The 9324-nt window shown below is 36.8% G+C and overlaps 1 pseudogene; it reads left to right on the plus strand.

The window, feature by feature from the left end:
* The first annotated feature begins 2253 nt into the window (after positions 1-2253).
* On the plus strand, positions 2254-8516 carry LOC118901053 (annotated as a pseudogene).
* Positions 8517-9324: the final 808 nt, after the last annotated feature.

The following is a 9324-nucleotide window of genomic DNA, read 5'->3' on the forward strand; positions in this document are numbered from 1 at the left end:
TCCTTTTATTTATCTACTTTTACTAGGTTTTACTTGAGACTATTGGTGACCACTGAAAAATTACAAGTAGTTTGCACTTCCAAAGTCTGATATTTTCTACTGAGAAAGTAATTAGCTATTGCGTTCATGTGAAAAATTGCTGGGCAAGATAGAAGCTCTGGTATTCATTTACTCTTTGAAATTAAGACTCTTAAATTCAAAGTTCTTGTATCAGTTGTTTTAACTGAATTCCAAATATATTTGCATACATAGAGCTAGACATAATCAAGGGGTACTGTCCTCCTGATTGCTGACTATCCTTTGTGGCAGTTCTCCCCATTATAGGGCTGGTCTTCTCTTGGTTGTGTAAGTTGGCTTGGATTGAACAGAGGTTGCCAGCTTCTATAGTTTTTACAAACATAGACAAGAAGTCACCAGACCAGCATGTATAAAGGGAGAAGGAAATCAGTAATATTGAGTGTCTTACTTAGGTCAGGCAGTTGATATAAACCTTTCCTACAGCATTACATTAATCCTCTCCATAAAAACCTTCTGAAGTAGATATTTGTATCCTCAATTTAGAGAAGAAACTGAGGCTTAGGCTAAAAAAATTAACAAATGGCTATCTAATCCTATCTCAAGATCAATTCCTCTAAAACCATTTTAGACTGAGTCATCTGTCTGTCTCGCAAATAGTAACCCAATGTGCTTGCATTGCTTCTTGTGACATTTGAGGTCACGGTGAGCAGTTTTAACAGCAAGTGGCCATATCAAAGAAGAAATTCTTATATAATGAAACATTTGGTCAGAAAAACAATATCAGATGGACCATGAGTCAGCACAGTTTTTTTCCCCCCAGCACACACTCTGAATCCACTCAATTGGGTTCCTCTGTTAAAACTGTTTGCGTTCTGAGCGACATTGTTTCACAATTGCTAAGTATAAACAGTTACATTTTGAGTTATGTAATGTTCTCTCTTCTGAAAGAGTTAACTGGACCTTAAAAATCTGCTTTAATACTTGGGGGAAATGCTTATGTTATGGTTTGGGGTTTATAAAAAACAACAGTAATATTTATTTAGAACCCCTGTGTTAGGCACTATGCTAAACGATTTCACACGTTAGGAGAGGCAGAATAGCTTAGGTTGTTTATTTGAGAAACAAATCCTGTGTGAGTGGATCATCATTAATATGTAAATTCACTGTATTATTGCTTTACTGGCACATTCCTTTCTTATTTGTCCTTTTCACAACTCAAAAGAGAATCATTCAGGACTGAGTTGTTTGTCATTCCTTTTTGACTAGACAAAAAGCAAAGAAAGAAATAAAGGAAGGCATTTGCTTGTGCTAAGAAATCCTCCTTTAGGAAGCTGAAAGAGGCTGTAATTAGTTCCAAAATACCATCTTATATCCACTGTGCATATATTTTTCACACAAGAAAATTGAACATTGGAGACCAAAGAACCTGGAATGTAAAATGATGCAGCTAAACTCCATTTAGAAATAGCTGTAATGCAATTCCCAGTTGTTGGATTGATTTGATCTTCTTATCTTGGGAAGAAATTGAACCCTGCAATATCACCAATATTTTCTAACTCCTCTCTGATTATTATTATAAACTGACAGTGATTCATTTTGAGTAATTATTCTGAAAAATGAATTAGATTAAAAAATAATCTTCCTGATTATAGAGGAGCCTAGTCCTTTTTTTTTAATTAGTCCCCATTTTAGGATGACTGATGATGTCACATTTGACTAACAGTGGATTTCTTACTAGCTAACTATTTGACTTTGCTTTGAAAAAAAGCTGTATAAGTTAAAGGCCAAATTTTTAGTAAAATCCCAATTATGAGTAAAATTCTTCTGGAAGGAAGCAGCATATAATTAGCCAGGAAATCAGAATCAGGGGGCTTGAAATATATTCTTGGCTTAACCATCAGTTATCTTCATGAGCCCAGATGACCTCTCTGGGTCTGATTTCTCTGCATTTGTAAAATGAAAGAGTTCAAAGAGGTGCTCTCTAAGGTCCTTTCCTCTTCGACCATTCTGTTTTTATGTATTACATAATTCTATCTTATGTAAATTAATTGGTCTAGTTTCCATGTAGGGCTCTAAAGTACCATTGGAGAGCGATTAAGGGAAAGTGTAAAGAAAGACTAGCTAATAGGGGAAATAATAGTTCCTTTATGTTTCATTGCTTATGGAAAGATGCTCTCAAGAGTAGTGCTTCTTAAATTTTAATTTGCATTCATATCACCCAGGGATCTTGTTAAAATGAAGACTTTGATTGGTAGGATTGAGGAGAGGCCTGAGAATATGCATTATCACTAGCACCTTCCACAGTGGTGTCCTTGCGGCTGGTTCCAGAGCACATTGAGTAGCAAGGCTCTGACTGTAAATCTAAAGTGTATATAAGAATCTGAGGGGTAGTTAAAATTCAGATTCCAGGATTAGCTCTCCAGAAATTCGGAGATTGGGTTGGGGGGTCACAAAGTCTGAATTCTTAACAAGCTTCCTGTGTGATACTGATGCCAGGGGTTCAGAAACCCAAACTAGAATACATTTTAGAATTACTATTATAGAATCATGGAAGGGATTTATGTACCAGCCCTTCTTTTTTTTTTTTTTTTTAACATCTTTATTGGAGTATAATTGCTTTACATTGTTGTGTTAGTTTCTGCTGTATAACAAAGTGAATCAGCTATACGTATACTTACATCCCCATATCCCTTCCCTCTTGTGTCTCCTTCCCACCCTCCCTATGCCACCCCTCTAGGTGGTCACAAAGCACTGAGCTGATCTCCCTGTGCTATGCGGCTGCTTCCCACTAGCTATCTATTTTACATTTGGTCAATGCCACCCTCTCGCTTTGTCCCAGTTTACCCTTCTCCCTCCCCGTGTCCTTAAGTCCATTCTCTATGTCTGTGTCTTTATTCTTGTCCTGCCCCTATGTTCTTAAGAAGCATTTTTTTTTTTAGATTCCATATATATGTGTTAGCATATGGTATTTGTTTTTCTGTTTCTGACTTACTCTGTATGACAGATTCTAGGTCCATCCACCTCATTACAAATAACTCAATTTCATTTCTTTTTATGGCCAAGTAATATTCCATTGTATATATGTGCCACATCTTCTTTATCCATTCATCTGTCGAGCAGCCCTTCTTTATTCTGTCCAGGTTCTCTTTTCACACCCAGCCACTGACTGATTTATTGCTGCATTTGTTTTCAGAATAACCTTGTGAAACCAATTCTGTGGTTTGCTTTTATTAGTCTTTTCATTTCATGAATTATCTATTGTCTAGTTAGAATGGCATTTGGGTGTGTAGGGCTTTTGGTTGTCATTGTTTTTAGAACTTGAAGTTCAGGGGACTGTCTACCTCTTAACAAGTATTTGTGAAGTCACTGTAAAAGAAGCATGCTGTAGTGGAGAGAAGACCATACTAGAAGTAAGAGAGCCCAAGCCCTGATGCCAGTACTGCTAAACATTGATTCATCTGTTTATTCATTCATTCATTCTGTGCTTTTCTCACACCTGAAATTGGGAGATCTTGGGTCTTACCAGTTAAGTTAGTTACTAAATTACTAGTTAAATTAGTTAGATATACTCAACAGCATGCTGATCTAATGGGAGTTGTCAACAATGAAAATAATGATTAGAGTTTAGAGGTGTAAGTACTATAATACACAGAATGCTTTAAAGTAGTCTCTGAAGTTCTTTGCTCCTAAGTAAAATATTGGACCTATCTTTCGTTTATGAACATAATAGGAGAAAAATATGAGATTAGTATGTAAATTAAAATAGTATACATATGACCATGGACATGTAGTTCAGTTGGGTAATACTGAAAGCATGTTAAATAAACAGTCATTTTCATTTTGGAGACTATATTAGTCAAGTTTCTCCAGAGAAACAGAGCCAATAGTAAATATAGATATAGATATAATAGAGATAAAAGGAGATTTATTATAGGAATTGGATCACATAGTTAAGGAGGCCAAGAGGTCCCAGGATGTGCTGTCTGCAAACAGGAGACCCAGGAAAGGCAGTGGTGGAATTCAGTCTGAGTCTGAAAGCCTTAGAATTGGGAGACCAATGGTGTAAGTACTGGTCTGAGTCAGAAAGTCTGAGAATCAGGAGGGCAAGAGAAGATGGATGTCTCAGATCAACCAGAGAGAGAGGAAGTTCACCCTTCCTCCACCTTTTTGTCCTATATGGGCCTCCAATGGGATTGGCTGATGCCTTTCCACATTGGGGAGGGACATCTGCTTTGTTCAGTTCAATTCAAATGCTAATCTCTTCTAGAAACTCCCTCATTGAAACATCCAGAAATAATGTTTTACCAGCTATCAGTGCATCCCTTAGTTCAATCAAATTGACACAAAAAATTAAGCATCACAGACAGAGGGGAAAAAAGGGCATCAAAACGTTATGTAAAAAAATTTAGAGATAAACCTTGGTGTATTACATTTGAAGTTTTAAATAACTTCTACCATGTGATGCAGTAATTTCTCTTCGGTACATCTAGGCCAAGAACTCTCTCTTGCCCTCCCCACGTTCATTTACGGTGCTTCATTCAACAAATATTTATTTACTGGTCCCAAATTATATACCAGAAACTGTTCTAGATTCTGGGGATAAAATAGAAAACCATTAAAACAAACTTATCCTCAAGTATATCCAATATTGTAATGGGACGTATTCTGAGGAGGGAACAAACAAATAAAAATTAAACTTTTTAGCATACCAGCTGGTGATGGTGGAAAAAGAATAAAGCAGGAAAAGAGAATGGGGCATGTTGAGAGGAGGGTGATGGTAATTTATTAGGGAGGAAAGGCTTCCTTGAAAATGTGACATTTGATCAGGGACCTAAGGAATGTGGAAAGTGAGCTTTGCAGTTCCATGGGTTCTCAGACAGGACATAGAAAGGACAGATGCCCTCATGCATGTGGCAAGTTCAAGGACCAGCAGAAGGACCAATGTGGCTGGATCACAGGGAGCAAAATTGAGGAAACATACTGTTTAGAAGTTTGTATGCCATACTAAGCATTTTGGCTTTTCCTGTGAGTGAAGTGGGGAGCACAAGCAGTTTTGAGTAGATGTATCATGTGCTTTGATTTTCATTTCAAAGGGATCACTGTGGCCCTTGTGTTGAGAATAGATATTAGGAAAGAAAGATGAGTCAGAGAGACAAACTAGAATAGGTGTTGGAAAACTACAGCCCATAGATCACATCTGGCCAGCTTCCTGTTTTAGTAAATAGTTTTATTGGAACACAGCTACATTCATTAAATTGCATACTGTAGATGGCTGCTTTCACATTGTGGCAGAGGTAAGTAGCTGCAACAGGACCTTATGGCCTGCAGTAACTAAAACACTCACTGTCTGATCCTTGTGGGTAAAAGTGCACACTCCTGAACCAGAAGGTTATTATGGTAATCTGAGTGAGTGATAGTGATAGCTTGTATTAGGATAGGAGTAATGGAAATAATGAAAAATGTTCAGACACTGCCTGCATTTTGAAGGTAGAAAGGAAAGAGTGTGCTGACAGAGGAAAAGTATAAGAGGCAAAAAGAATAATCAAATCATGAATGACCTTTTTTTTTTTTTTGGCCTGAGAAATGGGAAAGACAGAGTATTGATATACTGATTGATTTTAGGAAGATTGATTTTATTGATTTTTAGAAAGATTGTGGGAAGGGCAGGTTTGGAGGTACGGATCATGAGTTTAGTCTTTGAAATTCTTACATCCAACAGGTATATCTTACTAGAAAGTTGTACATCTAAGTGTAGAGTTCAGAGGGATCTGAGCTGGTGATATAAATTTGAAAGTTTTCAGCATAAAAAATTCATGGATGAGATCACAGGGCAGTGACTGATGGTATAAAATCAAGAGGTTTTAAGAGTAGAACTGAGGCTCGAGCTTTTCCAGTGTTTGGAGGTCGTGAGATACTGTAAACCCAGCAAAACTGAATGAGAAGGAGCAGCTATAAAAATTGGGCGAGAAAGAAGAGCACATGAAAACCTGGGTGCTGAGTGAAGAGAGTATATTAGGGAGACCATCCTCAGCCTTATTAGTACTGCTGGTCTTTTAGATAAGATGAGGATGGAGCATTTATTATTGGCTTAAAATATGGAGGTAGTGATAACCTTGAGGGAAGTTTTGATGGCACATGGGGTGGAATGCTAATTGGACAGGATTCAAGAGAATGGAAAGAAAGGAACTGAAGACAGCTTATAAAGAAAACTTTTAGACGTTTTCCTCTAAAGGAGAGCAGATAAGGTAGAAAAAGGATGTGGTATTGAGAATTTTTTTTCTGATTTTTTTAAGATGGGATAAATAGCAGAATGCTTGTATGCTCTTGGAATAATTTAGTCGAGGGAAAGGTATAATGTCCAAGACAAAAATTCCTGGAGCAATGTGTTTGAGCAGGTGTACAAGTGGAAGAAATGTCCTTCAATGAAAACACAGGCTGTTCATTCAAAGTAACAGAAGGGAAGACAGAATGTATAGGCACAGATACAAATAGGTGACTTGATTGTAGCAGCTTGGAATGTTTTCTTCTGTTTGCTTCTTTTTCTCTTTTCTTTTCTTTTTTTTAGTATAGGAAGCAAGATCAACAAGCTGAGGGGAAAAATAGAGAAGAGGTATTGGAGGTATGAGAGGAGAGTGAAGGAGTAGAGGCTATCTAAACATCCTGTAAGAGCGGGTCAAGTGAATAGACTTGGCGGGGGTGTGTATAGCAGAGCTGCTGCAGAATACCAAGGGCTGAGATTCAAAACAAATAAAAAGTTGTGATAATAATGTAAAATGAAAAATATTCTAAACATCCAACAAAAGGATAATAGATAAATGATGGCTTAGAACTTTCAGTAAATGGACCATTGTGCAACTATTAAAATAATTTTGTAATATGCTTAGTAACATGGAAAAATCCCTTCAAACAATGTTTGAGGAAAGCTCTTTATGTTCTAGACTGTTATTATGAGAATTTGACAAGTGGCATAGATAGTAAGACTCCAAAGACACATTGCTGGGAAGTGATGGCATGGATTACACTTCAGGTCTATCTGATTTTAACTGATTACCACACAGCTTAAATTTACATTTTATTTTAAGTACCTATCCCACATGGTTAATTGAAGTTTAACCTTTATTTTTTTTAACCTCCAAATTAAAAAAAAACAACTATTACATAGATATGTATCCCCAATCTTCTACTTGAATAATTGTTTCAACGGAAATATATAACTTTTAATGTAACTAATATCATTTATTTCTAACATTTCAAGTCATCACTCTGAACTGCATTTTTGTGAAAACTATTTCTGTCATTCAACACATAAGCCTTACCTTTGTCAACACTTTCATCAGCCAGCTCTTTGTCTTTTGTAGATTTAACTGTTCTGACGAAGTCTTCATGTAAATCACCAACATCTTTAACATGCTAATTTATTCTTTGAAAATAGTATATAAAATGATAGAATTACAGGAGATTCTTTGAATGCAAGAAGCCTTGTACAACTAAATAGAATAAATTTTAGGCATAGGTGAATCAAGAAACAAAACCCAAATATAGTGTGGGTCACTCCTCTGTGATGATTTCTTTAGCAAAAATGGTTTTAAGTTTCAGATTTTATTCTCAAAAGACTTTCAGGTTTTCTACACACATGTTACTCATCATAACAAATGGCACTTAGATGATCTTACCTAGTCCTATGACCATAAATAATATTTACCTCCATGCTGATGACTCCCAAATTTGTATCTTTTGTCCAGATCTGTTCTATAAGCTTCAGTCACATATATTCAGCTGTCTTCCTGATGTCTTCCCTAGGGTAATTCAAGCATAATACATTCAAAACAGATCAGTTACGATTTTTGCTACCTCTACTGTGAGAACGAAGATGATTCTCATCAGACTGTTGACATTCCAGAAAATGTTGACATCACTCTGAAAGGACGCACAGTTATTTTCAAGGGCCCCAGAGGAACTCTGTGGAGGAACTTCAGTCACATCAATATAGAATTCAGTCTCCTTGGAGTGAAGAGACCCCAGCATTGACAAATAGTAGGGAAATAGAAGGGAAGTGGTTACTGTTCACACTATCTATAGTCATGCATAGAACATGATCAAGGGTGTCACGCTGGGCTCCTGTTACAAGGTGAGGTTTGTGCCACTTGCCCATCAACTTCATTATGTAGAATGGGTCTCTTGTTGAAATTAGAAATTTCTTGGTTGAAAACTACATCTGCAGGGTTTGCATGAGACAAGGCATTCTTTGTTCACTATCTTGAGTCCAGAATGATGAGTTAATTCCTGAAGGAAATGGCACTAAACATGTATCAAATTTAGCTATTTTGACTCAGCAAGCCAGAACAGTTATAAATGAGAATATCAGAAAATTTGGAGATGGTGTCTATGTTTCTGAAAAAGGAAAAGTTCAGCAGGCTGATGAATAAAGTCTAAGAGTTGTCTAGCTATGGAAACAATAAGATGCCTGATGACTCCTAAGACCTTCTTGTGATATTTTAAAGATGCAATAAAAGCCTCTATTGAAAAAACAACAACAAAAAACCCAGATCATCTGATTACCCTCTCTATCCACAAGCTGTCGTCTGTTTTTACAATGGAACCATCACTTGCTCAAGCCAAGAATCATCCTTAATTCGTCTATCTCTGTAAACTGTATTTGCTCAATTTCAAGTTTGATAGTTCTACCTCTGAAATACATGTCTATTCAATCCACTCTTCTTTGCCTCCCCTGCCCCTCTCTAGTCCAAGCCCCAATCTTCTCTAGCCTGTATTACTATTAGTATTCTAATTAGTCTGAGGACTTTCTCATTTCTTCCTTCTAAGTTCTCCACAAAACAAATATTTTTGAAAAACCATTCAGATCACATCACTTCCCTACTTAAAACCTCTTAATGGTTTTCTGTTGTGCTCAAATAAAATTGAAACTCCTTATCCTGATCTATAAGATACTGCATGCTTTAACTCTTGTCTGGATTTTTACCCATTGTGCTCCCCCTAGCTTTTTCTTCAGTTGCATTGTTCTTTGTCTTCTTTGAAGACATGGAGTCTTTCTAGCCTTAGATCCTCATATCCACTCTCACCTCTATCTGGACCACTTTCCCATGGCTCTTCTTATTCTTTAGGTCTCAGATGAAATGCCACACCCTGAGACGTGTTTCTTGACCATCCTATCTGGAATAGATTTCCCCCTTTGAACTTCTCTTTTTTCTGTCAAAACATCTGCTTACTTCTCCTACAGAACCTACTATAACCTTTGAGTATTTTGCTTATCCATATATTTCATTGCTTATTTTGTGTCTCACCAAT

This window comes from Balaenoptera musculus, chromosome 9 (assembly GCF_009873245.2).
Source record: "Balaenoptera musculus isolate JJ_BM4_2016_0621 chromosome 9, mBalMus1.pri.v3, whole genome shotgun sequence".
Taxonomy (NCBI): Eukaryota; Metazoa; Chordata; class Mammalia; order Artiodactyla; family Balaenopteridae; genus Balaenoptera; species Balaenoptera musculus.